We start from the raw sequence: 19,425 nt of genomic DNA, 5'->3' as shown, positions 1-19,425 counted from the left end.
CCTTTTAACACTATAATAATACCACGTGAGCAAACACTTTGTGTCCTCAGAATGGAGAATACCAATATCACAATAATAGCAATATTCTTAACTGAATAGGAATTCTACTCTTAAAATAAGTAATGATTAATATGATCTGTGCACTGCATGCTGTCAGGGGTCTGATCATGTTACCCCTGCTGCTGCTGAAGATCACATATGTTTCAATGAAAAGTTCCACAAAGTACTGCTAGGCAGGCATATAACCAGCATTGCAGCCAGTGAAACATTAAGCACACGTCTCTGTGCCTTGCTGAACGCAGCCATGAGAATCAGGTGCAGAAACAATTTGGTGTAAGTAATGAATCTCACGCTACAGCAGCTGCTCTGCTTTCACGAAGGAACTTGCCAAAAAATAGTCATCCAATTGGGTTTGCCTGTAGCTGTGATATTCTCAAAGATGCTAACAGTCTGTACTGCTGTCTGGCACTACCTTCCTCTGAGCAACACCCAAACATGGTCCCAGATCATAAGATGCAGCTGTATCCACAGACCAGCTGTAGAGGCATCTTACTGCTCCCTTTCTGGATAGTCTGCACTTTTCCTCTTTCCCACCCAACGTCTTACCAAGGCTCTGATATTCAGACTTCAAAAAAAATGATTTTTTTAATAAAACTTTTTTTTTAGCCTAACAAGCTTTATAATATAACTTTTTAACCTAAAAATCTTAAAGTCACAGGCAAAGTCAAAAACATATTTTGACTACACATATTTTGACTGGTTAATAGCTTCAAATAATAATCTTCTGACATCTGTAAATGAGTCTCCCACTGAGGCTGGCAAGGGTTTTTTTTTTTTCCCCTTGTCACCAGCCAAGTCTAGCATGATTAGCTTAAATCTGAATGGAGCAAGGATGTGAGAAACACGTCATTGGCTCGAATGCTGAGCTATGCAAGTGATTTCCAGCATATACTGAAGAGTTTCCTACCAGAGTCTTTGTTGAACTGATGAACCTTGAAGAGCTGTCTGCATAACGGTTAGTACCTCTCAGAAACTTTATTCAGAAGCAGTCATCATCATACTGTTACTATCATTCAACTCAGCTGCTCAGGAGTAATACTGATCTGTCTTATGAAGGAGATGAGTGCAATCCTAAAGTCAATTTGCTGCGCAAGCCAACAGCCAAGGGATGACGATCCTCAAAGCTGGAGAGAAAACAAGAGGAAAAAGGGATATGTGCAACGGTCAAATTAGGTGAAGATTTGACAAACTTCTCTGTAAAAATAACTTGAAGTGGCTGAAGTGACTCAGGAGTCAGTCAGAACACCTGAATTTTTTTTTTCCAGAAAGACTAGTGTCTGTCAGCGAGATTCATCACAGCTAACTTGAGCTGGCTAAAATCTAGGTATCTGATGTAAGCCACGTATGACCCTCTGTAGTTAATGGAGGAAACAGTCATCTCCAAGGGCTGATTCATCTCACCTACGTGATGGTTTAGTGACACAATACGATACATTTTTTTTTCAGTGAAGACATTAGAAGTTTATAATCATCCTCTTCCCTCCCTTTCCCCTCTATGTTGTCAATCTTTATTCCCACCCCAGAATTACTGTTTTATGCTTCATCCTTCGAAGCAGCATAAAACCTTTCACTCACCTTGCCCACAGAAAGTACCATAGTTTCTTGTTTTGTTTGTAGGAAATTCCTGTTCCTAACTTGCCACCAAAGAAAATACGTTGGGGTAGCTACATCTCAGATGTACCTATCTCAGAACAAAATTGTTTATGGGAAAGGCCTATTTTTCTTCATACACTGGAGAAGGAACCTAGATGAATAAATCAGACAGGAAGCCTAAATTTTACATGCTACATAATGTGACAGCCTAGCGGACAATAGCAGAAAAATGTTTATCACTGAGGTGGTAATTGCCAAGGATTAGTGCACAGAAGCCAAGCAAACGGATTGACTGTATGAAGTGAATGGGCAATAATCAAGACAAAGAACTATGTCTGCAACTTACGGACATTACTGAAGCAACAACTGCTATGAATGTAATTCTAGAAAATTGCATGCTACCTGACTATAAAACTGCATGGTGACATGTCATTTGTTGGTTTCAAGAGAACAGAAGAAGGTAAGAGTGATCACCGTGGCTGAAAACAAAGGGTTAGCAAGTCTGGTAATCCATCTCCAAAGAACAGACAATGGGGCAAGTGTAGCAGGGAGCCCCCTCCCACAGCTCCCTTCCAGCAGCTTAGAGCTTCCTTGGGAACTTCTTGAACCAAAAGTCGTTGTCATTGTGTTTAGTAGCCCTTGCTGAATTTCTCTTGCATTAATTTTTCTAACTGCTTTTCGAAGCCAGTTTTTTTCAGCATCCATACATGCTGCAGTGGAGTTTCACAGTTTACATGCATGTCATATGAAGAACCATGTCCTTCTGTTTTGAACCCACACGGTTTTTGATTCATTTTGTGCCCCCTGGTTGTTGTATTGGGATAGATATTGAACAGTCGTTCCCTTGGGAGTGGGATATGCCTTCCCATACCATTCATAGACCTTCATCATACCTTTATCTTTTATCTAGGTCTTTCTAATGCAGAACCACATCTTCCCTGAGTCATCACTCTTCCAATGACAGAGAAATGATAAAGGTTAAAAATGAAGCAATGTTCCTAGGTTATTCTGGAACCTACATTCTTTGTAGAGAAGCCATTCTGTAATCTCGGACCATATTTGTTGCCTTGCTCTGAACCCTTTCCCATTCTGCTACATAAGTTTTGAGATGAGAGTACTAGACATGCATATGTAGTATGAGTGCACCCTGGGATTTCTATAATCGCATAATGATATTTTCTCGTCGCTCATTATTTATTTCTTCACAATTCCTAACATCTAATTTGCTTCTCTGACCACTATGAGCATTGAGCTGATTTTTTTTCACAAAATGATTTATTATAACCCCGAGATCTCTTTCTTGAGTGGTAGTTGGTAACACAGAATCCACAAATTTATATGTGAAGTTAGGGGTGGTTTTCCCCATGTGCATTATTTTGCATTTATCAAGGCTGACTTTCATCTGCCATTTTAACACTCAGTCACTGAGTGTCATGAAATCCTTCTGCAATTCTTACAGCCAGTCCTTATTCTTACTACCTTGATTTATTATCATCAGCAAACTTTGTTTCCTTGTTATCCACACCTTTTTCAAGACTATTTATGAATATGGTATACAGTGCAGATCCCTGCAGGACTCCACTCCACTGGTGACTCCACTATGAAAACTAGCCTTTTACTTTGACCTCCTCTTTTCTATCTTTTATCTAACAATTTTTGCAAGGAAAAGGCATGATAGGATCCCTGTATTATTTTTGGTCACTTTTAAAATGTTATCCTTTTTCCATGTAGTTAATCATATATTTAATTATCTTAAATTGCTAAAGAGCGTGTCTATACGTTTCTGTGACTACTTTCCTTATTGTACTAGAATTTAAGGTTTTATTTATTAAAAGATTTTTTTTCTTATTCTACCTCTTCCCTCCCGAGATATGTTTCATATCCCCCCCTCCAAGTTTGCAAATTGCTGATAGAGGGAGTTTAGGTGATCAACTTAAGGCTGTTGTTACTAATAGCTATTAAGACCGAGACTCTTCTGGGCATGCATAATACGGCACATGGAGAAGTGACCTAGACAGAACATGTGCACATGGATTTGGGGTATCTTCAAGGTTAGGCAACAATTGAAGAGTTATCTTTGAGAATCAAAGTTTCAAATTCTTACGCTTTGGTATTTAAATCCTACTTTATATACCTACATCTTTTGTGGTTCTAGCCCTTGGGTCTTGCGTGGTTGAATTATAGAATTTATTAAATCAAAGAGTTCAGATCACTTCTGAAAGCAGGAGTTAAGCTCCCGAATTATGTTACAGGTGCTTCTTAATTTAACTGTGTAGTACCATGGAATATGTAGAAAAGGGAGAAAGCAGAGCACAGATAACAAAACAATACTCCACATTTGCACAGAAAGCTGGCAGCCAGAGATCTCAAAGCATTGAGACTGCATGTCATTTTATGCCCCATTACCTGGTCTAACAACTAAGTAACAGTTTTATGGGCTTTTTAGGGCTTGCTCAAGCCATTTACCTTTGGAACCAACACATGAGATGAGAGCTTCTGGAGCAGCCGGGATTGTAACGGCCCCGGGGCTGGGACAGGGGTCCTAGGGCAGTGCGGGCACCAAGCTGCTCCCGCCTCTCCTGGAGGAACAGCCACTACCTACCAGCTTGGGTATGCCTGTCTTTTCTGCTAGAGGTGGAGGCTAGGTTCCAGTTCCCAATTCCTGAATTATATATCTATTGTTGAAGGTGAAATTTATGGTGCAACTGCTTCCTATTTCTGTTTTTGGAGAAGCTAGCAAAATACTTTCTTTGCTGTTTTAACAGGCAGAATAATTTTTATCCTCTACCCACTCCTTAACACTAGCAGCATGACATGTCCCACCACCACCCATGACATGACAGCCTCAGGCCTCTGCAGTCCTGCACCCTTGTAAGCCCTGTTTCACAGAATCACAGAATCACAGAATCATTTAGGTTGGAAGGGACCTCTGGAGATCGTCTAGTCCAACCTCCCTGCTCAAGCAGGGTCACCTAGAGCATATTGCCCAGGATCACATCCAGACGGCTTTTGAATATCTCCAGGGAAGGAGACTCCACCACCTCTCTGGGCAACCTGTTCCAATGCTCTGTCACCCTCACAGTGAAGAAGTTTTTTCTCAGGTTCAGTTTCCAGCAGGAAGACCCTCTGCCTGTGACTGGAGTTATCTCATAGTTTCCCATACGATTTGGAAAAGAAGATGTGTTAGAAACAAAGGTAAATCAAGTACTAAACAGAACAGCTCTCTGTATTTTGCGAGTGTTTTGCTTGTTGCAATGTGAAATTCCCTCTGTTTGCTGTTTGCAAAGTAACAAAAACAAACAAACAAAAAGAACAAGTAGAACTACGTCGTACTAACACACTGAAAGAGACATATGGCCAGAAGAACTAAGAAATTATTTTATTAAAACCTGAGCAAAGCAAAAACAAATATTTATATTGCCAACAATATTTAACGTCTTTTCACCACTTGTCTCGTGAATTCTGGCAATTGCTCTCAGAAGAGCTAATAGGAACAAAGAAAAACCGCAACCATCACAATTACAGCTTGAAGCCATCACCTATTATTAGCAATATGTTACTGTAGCTGGTGACCCGTCAGCGCCGTGCATGCGATGTTTCCTTATTGCGTTTATCATACGATGGTTTATCTTTACCTTAGTGCCAAATTCCCCCAGCAGGTGTCACGTTGCAGAGGGCTGAGGTTCGCCTAATTGCTCTCCCTGCTGAGCCTCTAAAGCAGCGCTGCTTCTAAAGACACGCTGCTCACTGCACGCACGCGTGTATTTACTGCACATCCACAGATGCTGTCCTATAGCATTGCAAGGCCAGGCTCCTCCCTCCACCCCCTATAGTCACCCTGAGGCTGCCCCAAGAGGCAGGGTGTACCACCTACTTTCCAGCTGAGCTGCAGTCACACTCTTGTTATATTTTTAAGCTAAAGAATTGTGGATGCCTCTTCTAAGAAAATCAAGAGCAATTGAGTGGGATCTGGGTCTCGAGACCCCTTTGCTCATGAAACCACCTATCTCTTGCTGAGAGAAAACACTCCAGAGCCCAGCTTCATATGGGAAAATGTTAACCGTATTTAGACAGAATAAATTGATTTTGCCAATATTCACCACAGATGGCACACAGTACCAAAAATCTGTTCTGCAGAAAATTTACTGGTACAAAACTAGACATAGTAGCAAATTATCACAGGAGCCCTTCATGTAGAGATCTTAAGATAGTCTGAAAAAAGAAGTGACAAAATTGCACTTATGCAATCATCATATGCCTAATCATGCTTTTTAGTACCCTTAAAGTACTATTATTTATTAAGTACTAATTATTTCTGTTAAAGGCACAGGCATGGACCAAAACTTCATTGCTCTGTGGGTTACACAAAACTAAAAGAAATGACAGGCCAAGATACACAAGCACACACCCAGATGTATAAGGAGTGCCATCATAAGCTGGCCATGCGTAGAGATATTCTATTGAACTGAGGCCTTACAGACAGATTTTTCAAAGATAATCAGGTGCCTGTAAGTACAAGATCCCGGGACTAGATCACAGAAGTGTTATGGGAGGTAGGAAAATCTTTCCTTTTAAGCATTTAAGACCAAGATTAAGATTTTTCAGACGAGTCCCTCAGATGCTGCTTAAACTTGACGGTATCAGTAGCTACCGGCACCTCCACTTCCACAAGGCCATTGCTGGAAGCCTGCTCCTCCCGACAACGCAGTTTCCCACCTCAGCCCTCCCTCACCCTCCCTGCTGGCCCTGACTCCCGACCACGAAAGCTCTCATGTCACCCACATTCCCAAAACAGGCAAATGGCCACTTCTGTCCCATGCTCATATCCCCTTTGTGTGGTCCTTTGCCCCCCGTGCGACTGTCACTGCAGGTGGGCACCCACTGAGCAGCCTGATGTGCATCGCACTGCTATTACATAGCCAGCAGATGGTTGCTGGGCTAAAAGAAGTCCTCCCATAAGTTAAGCATTTCTACTATGGACAACTGCTCCGTATGTTACAGAGATCCTCATTTACTACTCTGGCATGAGACTGGCAATAGCAAAGGGGTTAGGAACACACACTGCATGAAAATTTGGGTGCAAAGTCCAGGATGACATTTGCAGAAGACCTAACCACAGCTTTACCAATCCTATCAATCAAATTACAAATATGAATCCCTAAATTGCTAGATTACAATTTAATGGGCTGAAGCAATCCAAGTGGTTAGATCAGAGTTTGGGTCATTTCCATGGTTGGGGTTTGACATGAAATACCCTTTAATTAGCCATTTTGAAAAAGATTTGTCTTTCTACAGTTCCCTGAAAATTCCTTTATTAGTCGAGCTCCTATTTGCCATTTTAAAAACCATTCTAACAGCAAGATTTTTTTTTTTTTTAGACATACCTATCTTTAGGAGGGTTGATTTCAACTGCAGATTCAGGCATTTCCTAGCTAGAATGTAGACATGACAAACTTACTTTTGCCTATCTTTACTCCAACACATTACCTAATATCTGCAGAACAAAGTCCTGTAAAATGTGAGCGTGAGATTAAAGGATACTTTAATCCAATGAAGTCCAAAATCTTAGTTCTTTCAAAATAAGACTGTGGAGGAATACATAATTTGGGAAGATGGCAGAATGTGGTGTATCAGCATTACTTATAATTGAGAAGATTGAGAAGTAGTGGGGGGGAAAAGATTCAGTTTAAACTTGAGCGGGCAGCATCCACATTCATTAGACCATTTCCCCAGAGAGCCAGACAGAAAATTTGTCTGTGCGTTTTGCTGCCACTCCACATCACAGCATCTCTGCAAAGGCAGGAGCAGCAGCCTGCTGCTTCAGCAGGCAGGAGCAAGAGCAGAAGGAATTAGTAGGACTGTGTGTGCTGTTCAAACAGCTCCTTTTCAGGGAAAAAGATAAGCAGGGACAAGCAGGATAAGCAGCTACAAGCGTGTACTGCTAGGTGGACCTCACTGGTTTAGCATCCTTACACACGCAAAATCCCAGGAATCTGATACGGGTGACCGCTACCACTTTAAATCACAGGATTTCAAAGGGTGCAGATAAAAGGAAGGAAAGAAAGGTGACAAAAGTTGGCACCAGAGAAGTAAAGACCTGTAGGGAATCATGCCAAATTATAGTCTCTAGGGTATAGAGGTAGGACAACAAGATCTGCCCGAACATTGCTGCATCCTTCAGTGTTCTCCTTTGAGTGGCTGCCCATGCACATCTGCTTTGAGGGTGTTCACAAAAGCACTTACTCGAGTGCTGGGAGGAGACAGGCGTGTGCTGGGCGCTGCTGCAGCACTGCAGAGCCCTGCCCAGCTGCTCCAGCTGCTGTGGTGGAGGTGTCGCAGGGACATAATGTCCATAACACGCTCACATGCTCCAACACGGGTGCCCGGGCTAACCGCTGACGCCATTTTATCCTCAGTTCCTCAGCCCCCTTCCCATACAGCCACCATTCGGTTCAACACTAGCAATGACTGCAAATACCCACAGGCAACACGGATTTCACTGTCTTCGTTTCTCAGTCAGGGTCCTGGCTTGCTGCAGCAGCTGCTACATGGCACGTGCAAACCCCTTCTCCTTTCTTGGGCGCTTCTGCCTTCAAACGCAGCAAGTGCACGGTCTCCCCGCACCGAAGCTGCAGTGGTTTCAGGGATTACAGAGCGTTAGGTCTCATCCCGGGGCTGGACGTGGGCTCCTCACAGGCTGGAGAACACCAGCATCTCAGCCTCTTCGTTAGCACGCCTCCAGCCGCAGCACGAAAGGGAGCCTGCAAAGCCCCTCGGAAGACGGGCACACATGCCATATCCATCCACCCCACAGGGAAGCAGGGAGCTGGTCTGGGGCCGCACTGAGTGTCTGAGGAGCCAAAGACATCCCATGAGCTACAGCAAGGACAACCTGGTTTAAGCCATGCAAGAGAACAGCTCAAATAAATACATGCTGAAGGTGCTGGTCCTGCAACACCCTCCTGCTCGTAACCAGAAAATTCGCTTGGACGCTGGCAGAAAAGGGAACTGAGCCCATCTTCTACATCACAAGTGAGTGCTTTAAGTGAAAAGCTACTTAATAAAAGGGGAGAAACCTCATCCCCTTTTTCTACTTTTTAAATTCAGGATTTTTTTTCCTGCTTAGGCCATGAAATGAAGGGCTCAGGCATATGAAAGAAATACAAATCTTGACTGGAGGAAGATGTTGTATTCCAAGCAAGATTAAGGCATTTAAATGAGAAACATTCTTCATCGTGTTCTTCTTGTTATTCAGATAGACCTCTGCTTTGCCTGATGTCTCCCCAGACAGCACACGGGCACCCAGGTGCCTCACTGTATGTTGTGAATTTCCTTTATTCACAATGTCCTATAAATTTAGGTAGTGCAACACTTGGCACGGGAGGATCCCTAAATCCCCTTTGTGGATCTAGAGTCATATTTTCAAATATTTTTAAATACAAAATCCCACTGGAGGATTTGGGCCTTTACTTGCCATAGGATTCGAAAAGTGCCTAACTGCTATAGATTTCAGTGTTTTAAATAGCCCAGTTGGTTAAAAAAAAATCACAGAGATATTTAAAGTGCTGCAGTGCAGAATTTTAAATAAATAGGATTTTTTAAATTCCTACATTCTTCAGAAAAATCTATTCCTTAAACTTCAGACCTCTTGGAAAAAAATAGACTTCATCCTGCACTGCCTAGTTTTTTGTTCAGACTAGAAAGATTTTTGCCATCATTAGAACTATTACTAGGCCCAAACTAGATTTACGGTTTCCAAAAGCTCCCCAGTGACAGCTGAGTAGCATAGTGAAGCCTTAACCTACGTTGGCGACAAAATAAATTGCTTTTCCAGCACACGCGTAGCTTTATAAAAAGAATAATCCCACTGGAAAAAGGATTCTTCAGCTTTGAACTCACACACCCAAAAGGGCCTCAGCCCCAACAGCCGCTTCTGGTAGCTGTGAAACCTCACTCCCAAAAGCTCAGGGCACCACATGAAGGCAGGCTCTTCTGCGAAGACCAAAGGAAATAGATTACAGCCAACTTGATGTCCAGGTGCTGCTGAATTACTTCTAATCTTATAAGCATTGGTGTATTATACTTTCTACCAGATCAGTGATATGCTTACGAACCCTAATTTTCAGGCTAACAGCTACTTGAGTCACATTTGGCTGGGATGTATAGCACATGCTTTCAATATAGATTTGATTTTTTTCCACTCCTCTAACCAATTGCTTGATTTAATTCAATTGCAATTGGAGAATTAAAGTGTCAAAAGAAATCCAGAAGCTCCTCTCCCCGCTTCCAGCTCTAAATTGGAGCCCAGATCCGCAGTCCTGCCACACAGGACAGCCCTGACATCAGTGCAGGACCTGGCTTTAAATAACTGAATTTCCGCCTAAGCAGGTAGCTAGAAAGCTTTGAGTTAACCGGGTAGAAAAACCTCCTGAGCATAATCCCTCGGAGCGGCACCCACTGGCGGGGGACCGAACTGCCCCTGGTGATACGATGTGTTGGATGCTGCAGGTTTCCTGGGACATTTTGAAAGACAACACAACATATTCAAAGCAGCCTGAAATGCTACAGTCTGAAACGCCGCTCCGAGTGTGCATCCCCCAGCAGCTGGACAGCTGGAAGACAACGTTGTTTGGAGCAGCTCAGCAGCTTCCCAGTGAGGTGAGTGGAGGCTCAGCTGAGCCACAGGATGGTTTAACGTTGGCGAGATGCACATTAGCATTAGTTTAATTCTAACAGTGCAGGGAGTTCTCACATAACCCACGTTTTCAGCTGGGTTACACGGTGCTTTTCTCTTTTTCCAAAAGAAACAAGGAGCCTTAAAGCATTCACACAACACAAAATATTTACCTGGCATGTTTCTTTTTGCATTAAGCAAAAAGTAGTAGAGTTGTAGGTCCCGCTCATGGCTTTTGTCCAGGAAATCTTCAAGATCAGAACCCAACCGAAGTCCTCACATGCATGAAACGTGCAGAACTTGGCCCTTTTGGAGGTACTGTCTACATGAGCTGCTAACTTTCCTCATGAAGCTCCCGAGCCTTCCCCAACAAGTGCCTGTGGCAGCAGGATAACACTGCTGCTGAGCAAAGGTTTGGCCTGAGATGCTACGGACCTTTGCCCCTGCCGTTCCAGGATTATCGAGAATGAAAATGAATTCAGGGCTGAAGACCGGGTCAAGCACAGGGCGGTTGATTTTGAGGCAAAATTGTCCTACGGCTGTTTACATAAATAATCCAGTAATACTTATATACTATTTTTCTCCCCCTCCACCCACTGCAGGTCACTATAACCATAAAGAGTCACTATAAGCATCTCCCCTATTTTTAAGTTTTAAGCTTGCTAAAACTCACAGGGGGGAACTTACGCCTGTGCGTAGGTATTTCCATCGGTTCAGGAGGGTACAGAAAAGTATGCTTGTTTACGTCTTACTCTTAGGTCTGACGCACGAAGATTTCTTTTGAACGATTTTACGATTTGTTTAAAAAACAATAAGTGAATGGTTTTATCAAATATCAGCAATAATTTTCTCTCTGACTATACTCCATTTATTAACTGTAGAGATGAATGACATTTTCAAAAGAATTAGGCTACAGAATAAAAGATTGTCAAGAATTCCTTGCCCTTACCACCTATCCTGGTATTTAGTAAGAGCTGGTTGTGTTCAAGACCGTTGAAAAATCAGTGCAGTTATACGAGAGTTCAATTTCAAGCTCCTGCTTCTGGAAATCATGGCCAAACAAAACAGAAAACATGATTTTGCTTGGTACTCCATAGTGCGTGACCAGACTGTGGACCCTGGCTCTCTAGCAAGCTGCAAGCTGTGTGAACCACAGTATCCATTATAATTGCAATAAAAAGCAATTTTCCACAGCACTTTTCATTAAAAAAAAAAATTTTAATGGATTGGGGGGCAGTAAGAGTGGAAACAGCAAACTTCTCAGGATTTCTGAGCCAAAAGGATCAATCCATGAAGCTATGACCATAGGAGTAGTAAGGCATTACTGTTGCAGAGGGCACTATATAACCTCCAGGATTCAGGCAGCGCATTAAATACAGGCTCTCTGCAGCTAAGCTAGGCTAGCCCTTATTTCTCCTTGAGTCCTCACGCTCTGCCTCCGCCCTTGTTTACCCTAAGCAGTGGTAGCCCCCTCCTTTTGAAAGGAAAGGAACAGTTTCAGATACCAGAGGATTTAGAGCAGAGGATCTGGATATTTTAATGTTGTTCAGGCGTCAGTCATCATGAATATCACTTTACAGCTTGGCACGTAAACAGTCCATTTCTGAGGCATGAGAAAATGAATATATTGTAACTGTATTCTAGGCCTTCTGGCCCAAATCTGTTCCTGGTGAGACTCCAGGGGTTTCAGTGGAGTTGCATCAGGAATAAACTTGGCTGTCTAGCTGTACTTCATAGATAGCATTTCTGATTCAAAGTGAGTTTACATGAAGATAAAGATTTCTTTCCATACATATTAGCATTCACAACTTATTCATGTAACCAAGTTCATTGCTTATAAACAGTAAAAATTGCTTACAGACAGAAAAAAGGGGGAGAATAAAAGCAGTCCTAAAAATAGGAGTAATTATTGTGTAAATAGGAATGTAAGGAAGTATGGCATTGTTCAAATGAGGTAGTAAAGCAAGACCATACTCATAGTCCTCATCTTCCATAGCAAACGGCATGCGTGCAATTTAGCCACTAAAACCTGGCACTACAAACTGCAGAATTAACATTTGCAACCTTAGTATGAATTTTAACCAAGAGAAAGTGCACAGATTTTTTTTTTTTCCCCTATAGTTTTCTCTGTCTCTTAATTCCCTGGTCTTGCTGTTTCTCTACAAAAATGTTCATAGAAAAGTTGGTTCTTTCTTCGAGCAGATCAGCTTTCAAAACAGCAGCCCACCGAAAGAGGGGCTCCGGAGACGTGCCTCAGGGTCGCAGCCACCACCGTCGCTAGCTGTTGGCGGCACCGCGCGAGCTGCTGCAATCTGTGCAAGGCATTCAGCACGCACCAGCCCCCGGCTCCTGGGAGGGAGCGGGACTGGGGTCGGGAGAGGATGCGGGTGGCGAAACTGGGGCTGGGAATACTCTAGCAGAGAGTAATAGAGGGACGGGACAAGTGTCCTTACGTGGGAACAGAGGAGGTGGCGTCTTGTTCTGGGACGGCGGGCGAGAAAGGGCACGTGGTTGAGCCCTAGGTCTCGCGGGTGAGATATGCTGCGTGTGACGGGGGGACCTAGGTTATGGTAGGGAGACATGGTTGAGTGACCCCTCACAGCAATTTCGAGAGCACTTATCTAAGTGCGTTTCACTGTCCTACTTATTAGGAAGTTTAGACATAACGAGTTTCACATTTCAAAGGTCAGTCACTTTTGTATTTCACCCAGGCGATAAACATGAGAAATTTGTACCCTGTGAAAAATGTGCATTTCAGGCACTGGCAGGATGCAGCTGTCTCTGCCCTTGTTTACTTGGTTTCTTCTCTTCTTCATGCTCGGCATGGGGGATTTCAGAGTTATTAAACTTTCTCCCAGTTGCTCAGAGTCACGATTCTTTTATTTCTTATTATCCTGAGCCATCCCATACGCAGCCACATGCCAACTACCCTCCCAGCTTGCACCACTTATCTTCCTGGCTTCTGCAGGAGCCTTTCTCCTGTCTCCAGCTGCATCTTCCAAAAGGAATTGCCAATTTATGAGATACTTACTTTTCCCAGGACTGGGTGTTAACTAGCCCACATTTCCAGCAATCAAACAGCTTCATATTAACAGAGGTGTCTCATCCCCCGTGCTTGAAACGCCGTCACAGCCAGGTGCCCATGCAGGATGGGTCTGCCTTGCCCCTTTGCCTGACAGGGAAGACCCCACACTGTGCTGGCTCCAGGTATACGGGCTCATAGAGTTTACAGGGAAGGCGAAGGTGTCGGACGTTAGATGCTTAATATCTGGGATGAGGCCGGCAGAACCCCCATCTAAGCATGCAGGTATCTGAAGGGGATTCAAGCCCAAGTCTTGCTGCTTAGGGGCTACTGGAGTCTCCGCTGCAGAGGCACCACCGGCACCGAGGAGGCAGCAGGATGGTGCTCACCTCTGGGCACAAGCTGAGCGCCTAGGCAATGCACCTGCGAATTTGGGAGCTCGCAGCTCTATACACCTGAGAAAGATAGGCCAGAAGGACTTCCCAGCTGCTTATTTGAAGCACAGCTTTAACAAAATGCAGGTGTCATAGGGCCAGAGCGAGAGCACGCTCAAGGGAGAAGGCAGCTTGGTGGTCTGTTCCTAATAACCAGGGGATATTACCCAGTGAAAAAAGAATCAGGTGAGCGAGGACCAGAGCAAAGGCACCCCTTCCCAGACAACTGACTGACTCTGCTCCAGCCCCCTCTCAAGGTTGTTTTTAAAGCTACTTTCTCAAGCAGCTTTACTTGAGCTACTGAGATGAAACTGAGTAGATGAAAGTTGCATCTAAGAAAGACTTTTGGCTGTGAGCTCTACTGTCTATAGAGGTGGTTGCCACAGGCCTGCAGGGAAGTAATAAGTGTGGGGAAGGGATTTCAGGTATATGCTTTTGTATACCTTCAGCGTGTCTAGTGGAGAAATTTCCTCCTCTGCATTTCCAGTAGCGCAGACAATCAGGATGCAGAACTGCAGTATTAGCTCAATTTCAAGGTGCTCCAAAGCAGCGATTGTATTTTCAAACTGGAACTACTGTTTGATTTCCTGTTTCTTCAAAGCACTACAATGTGGACAGTAAAACAAACAAATCCCCTCTTTTTTATGTTTGCAAAAAAAAAGTACAGCATTTTCCATATATGGTTTAGTAAAACAGGGAAATGGGGGGAGCAGAACAGGCTTTCGGTAGATCCAAATACTTCCAGCTAAAAAAAATGAACCCTTTGATGGAGCAGTGGTGCTTTTGCTAATGACTACTTTGCACTGAGCTATACATAGGTTTAACTAAAGTTATATTCACCGTCGTTGTTTGCTCACCATTAATGAAGGAGTTATATATTTATTGTTTAATAAATTGTGTGCAATCAAACAATTAAAAGCAATAGGCTTGATTTAATCCATCTTCTGGCTCCCTAGGTTGTGTAACAGGCACCTTATCTTGACTTTTATACTCCGGAAAGACTTTTGCTGGGTACCTGAGTCCCTCCTGGGCTTCTGACTCCTACTGCGATCAGTAGGAGTTAGGTACTTAAACATAAAAATCAGAGCCAAAGCTTTTAAGGCTTCTTTGTAAGACTTAAAATTTTTCTCTTGGGATAAATTCTATAGGAATTTTTAGAAAAAAAAATCAAACCAGTTCAGAAGTACATGTTATTAGAAAAAGACTGGAGGAATAAAGAACGAAAGCAGGCAGCAAGGGAGACCTATGTGCACTGATACTTTTCAGGCATGATGGGGTTTATCCTCTTCTGTTCCTGCTCCAACTTTGAAGTCTCTCTCAGAGACTACCAAATTCACGAGCACTTGATTTAATGCAGACACTGAACTACCCTCCTGATCAATCACTGGGCTGGCTGACCCTCACATATCATGCTGACTATTACTGTCTTCAAGAGCAGCTGAGCAGTACCTTTGGCATCATAGCCACCAGTATCTTCCAGCAGGTCATCAGGCAGTCAGGAAATGTTACTGACATGCAAAAGGAAGCCAAATGCCAGGGCTGGATGGTCCCTATGTGCAGCTGGTGTGAGGAGCAGAAACCAAAGGATCTTTGAGAAAGTAGCTGGGCTCTGTGGTTTAGTGGGATTGGCAGGAGGTCCGTGGGCATCCAGGGTGCACAGGCTCCTGGAGGTGGGAAAACAGGGTATCTGCTGAACCAAGGAAATGTATCACCATGTGGGTGGGAATAATGGGAATAATTCTCTGAGTCCAGTCCTGGCCTGGTGGATGAATATGTCTTTTGGACTGAATGGGCAGAAAAGAGTGACATGGAGGCAAGGAAAAGAAGGCCACGGCTCAGAGTCAGCAGCCTAAGCTACTATCTGAGGGAAAACATTACTAAAAAACAGGAAAAACAGCTCTGCGGTCTCTCTTTCACTCCCCTGCCCCGGCACAGGGGCCGGACTTGGCCCCATCTCCAGCCAGCCACGCTCCCTGGGGGCCAGCTGGGGCCAGCTGTGAGGCTGCCACCCCAGCGGTGCTGCCGAAGGCTGGCCAGCAGCCCGTGGGCAGCGGCAGGTCCTCGCCGCGGGACCCCACCGTCCGATCTGGCCCGAGGAGCGAGAGGAAGGGAGGACGAGCCGAGGGCGCTGCAGGAGGAGGGAGAGGAGAGCGGGGAGACACGAGCTGCCTGCTGCCACCAAGTCTCACCGCTCCCGCCAAGCTGGAGCGGCTGAGACACTGAAATAGCGACATGGTTGAACTGGGAGGATAATTATCCCCCAAGTGCAGCCACGAATCTGAGATGTACCTAGGTAAATTTTGGCAAACAGTAGGAATTACTGTTCCTCCTGGAAGAGGAAGATTGATCTTTTTCCTACCAGGGAAAATATGTGTTTTCCCGCAAGCAACTCAAAACTCTAACCGCGGAGCAAGCAGGGTTTTTTCTATTTGGAAACAAGCATGAAATATATGAACTCAAATGATCAGCATTTAAAAAGACATAAATGACTAAAAATATTGGGGTAGAATTTGTTTTTCAAACTTAACTATAAGAAGCACTGCAAGTGCTCACTGTAGCACACAGGGATGCGCACGGCAGATTATCCTAAATATATAGGCACACACCTCAGAAGGGAAGACACTCCTAAAAAAAACAAGTGTCAGATGGAGAGTAGGCATGCTCTCACACAAACACTACAGCTGAAAAATTAAGTAAAAAAAAAAAAAAACGCATACACATTATCAGTCATGTACACACAAGTAACGTGAGCATCATATGGAAAAATCTTCCAGAAATATGCAAGCGTATATTAAGGCATGAAAATACAGGCCCTTCAAGGCACAGTTTCCTAGCATTCAGCCTAAAGACCAGCTTTGCATCTTTTCTGATGCTAGCAAGGCAGTTCCAGAAAGCATCACTTTTTTGGACATAACTATCCATAATCTTGTGTGAGGAAAGCTTCCTCTGAAATGCACCATGAATGCATGTGAGGATTTGCTGTGCCTTAGGGCTCTTAATTCCTTGAGTAGACATATTCCTGACGTTGTATTTAAGAGGTTTTTGCTAGGTTCCTATGTCAGTTTTGTAACTGCTGATGGATCTTCTGATCCAAGACTAAAGAATTTATGTCACTGCAGATTTCTGCTCGGCTTCTCAATGAAATATAAAATAGGCTCTTCACAGAAAAATAAGGGCAGCTGCTTCCTTCATTCAGAACATAAGCCAAGAAAGTATATTTTTCAGAGGTAAAATTGAAATATAATATGAATTTTATGTGAAAAAATGTACAGAGTCAATTCTTCACTGCAGCGAGTGATAGATAGGAAACTTCAGGCAAAGGAGAAAGTGGTCTGTGTTACATTGATCTGACACTGTGAGGCATCGCTTCACCCACTTGATAGCGTGCAACATCCCTGCGTGTCATTAATATTAAGCCAGCTATTAAGAGTTTAGAGAGAGCTGGAGCTCAGGTTTTCCAGACCATCATCTTCTTACACATTTGTGGGGCATAACCCTCTTTAAGTGAATGTGATCTGCCTAGAAGCCAAACCCTTCTTTTCAGTTCCAATTATTTCTGAATATGCAGAAGCTGACCACAACAGCGCATCTCCCAAAATAGCAGTAATTTTACGCTTTGTTCTTCCCAATCCACAGGCTAAAGATGGGGTCCGTAAGTAGTCTTCCACCTCTTTTTCACTTCAGATAGCCACAGATTACAGCAAATTTCGTTTTGCAGGAGCTTTGTTTATAGATGTCCTATAATTAAGAGCTGGTTTTCTTGACGCATAAAAAATTGCCCTCGGATTGTAATCTAGTCTAGAGCGGCTGAGGAGGCTACGGACAAACATCCCACAGACTGGATACTTCTACTCGCTCACTCGCTGACAAGCTAGTTCTCAAAAGTATTGACCTTTTTGCAACTCTTAAAATGTCTGCCAGCCAAAGAGAGGTGTCCATTACCAGCATGTGATTTGCTGGTGCTGCTCTGCATACTTCACAGGAGGTCGCTTGCCAAGGTCAGCACTGTGCAGATTGAAATGCAGAAAGTTCTCCAACTTAGCTCATTTTAAACCATCATTTAAAATGATCTGCGTCGTATTAGATGCTGGCTGTAAACAGTACCCTTGAGACAGTATTTTGTTTGGGAGGAGTGATTACTGCAGCAATGTAGCCATGCACGAGCTCATGACTAAACCCAGAGCTCTTCCAGGCTTTGCGTAAGGGTTTCTATGAACAGGAGGCTCCGGAAGTAATCGTCCGTAGCCAAGAAAGTCTGTTTGAGTCAAGGCACTTGCATGCTCCTGAAGCGTCTGCAATGACAGCAATGTGCTAATATCTTGTTTGTAGCTCTGCAGAATCCAGGCGTTTCAAAGCACTTTTTCTACTTGATGGCTGTTTGGGACCTGTGCATACACACAGAAAAAACTATTCTGGAAAAAGCTTGTCCCGGGTTACTCTGCAGGAAGGAAAACACTTACCTCAAGATTACATAGCAAGGGCATAAGGTGATTTGCAAGGAAGTGTTGGCCTTGCCCTCTGTCAAAAGTACAGCTGCCCCAGCACAGCTGAGCCCAGCAGGCAGGTCACTTTCCTGTGGGCTCCTGGGGGGAGTAGCCCGTCCCGCCGGTGTGCTGGGAGGGCTGGGCCGTCCCCCAGCGAGACTCTCTGCATCCACATTTTGGGGTCGCTGCCAAAGAGCGGTCAGGTGGCAACTTTTGGTGACATGACTAAGCTGGGCTGCGCTCAAGTGAAAGATTTATCAGAGATGAAATACCGCTTCCAGGCCTCTTGGCCACCCATTGCTAACAACATAAACACAAATGGCAAATATGCCCTTATCCCACGCTAGTGAAGTGTATATCCCTTCCCACTTGGAGTATTTATCATAGAAGACATTCCTGGATGCCCTGAAGGAACCCATCTCTCCCTCTCTTCTCTTTCTCTTTAGTGGGGGCTAGAAAAGTTTTGGATTACAACTGGAGAAGAACAAAGGGCTGGACATTTTTCGTGGTAGAAAGAGTTAGATATAGTGCCTGGAAGGAAATATTTGTTAACTCGTGAAGACTTGACCTGGCTATTTCTAGACCCATGTGACTGCAAACATTAACAAATGAGTCATGAACTTTCATCCTTACTGGTGGGACCAAAGGCATTAGGAGCAAATACATCTATATTACTTTCTGAACATTGTGAGATGTACCTTGTGGATTGTGAAAGAGATATTTGCGGTTTGTTCTTACTAACTCTACTAAATTTGGCTCTGTGAGAGCAGTGAGAGTAACAGAGAGCAAAATTCCCCTGTGGAGTATCAGAGCGAGATCACGCAGTTGACTGACACTGGAGAGCCATCATGCAATTTCAGGGCCAAATCTTGAAGTACCTGTTCAGCGTTCATGCCCACTGGAAGGAACAAAGGCTTTGCTAAGAAAAAAAGACGACTGCAAGACATCATTTTTACTCCTTCAGACGCCAAAGGAAACTCCGCCCACAGCAGCAGAGGAACGGGAGGGAGAATTTGACCCCGCAAATTTTTGCTCCTCCATGAGCAACCTCAGAGTAAAACCCACTAGTGACGGGAGAAATGAGCTCGCAGGCCGCAGCCCCGCAAGACGTTACACCTCTCCCCCCAGCACCGCCCAGAGCCGGGGGGGGAGGGGGGT

This window comes from Struthio camelus, chromosome 1 (genome assembly GCF_040807025.1).
Source record: "Struthio camelus isolate bStrCam1 chromosome 1, bStrCam1.hap1, whole genome shotgun sequence".
Lineage (NCBI taxonomy): Eukaryota > Metazoa > Chordata > Aves > Struthioniformes > Struthionidae > Struthio > Struthio camelus.
This window is presented reverse-complemented; position numbering follows the sequence as displayed.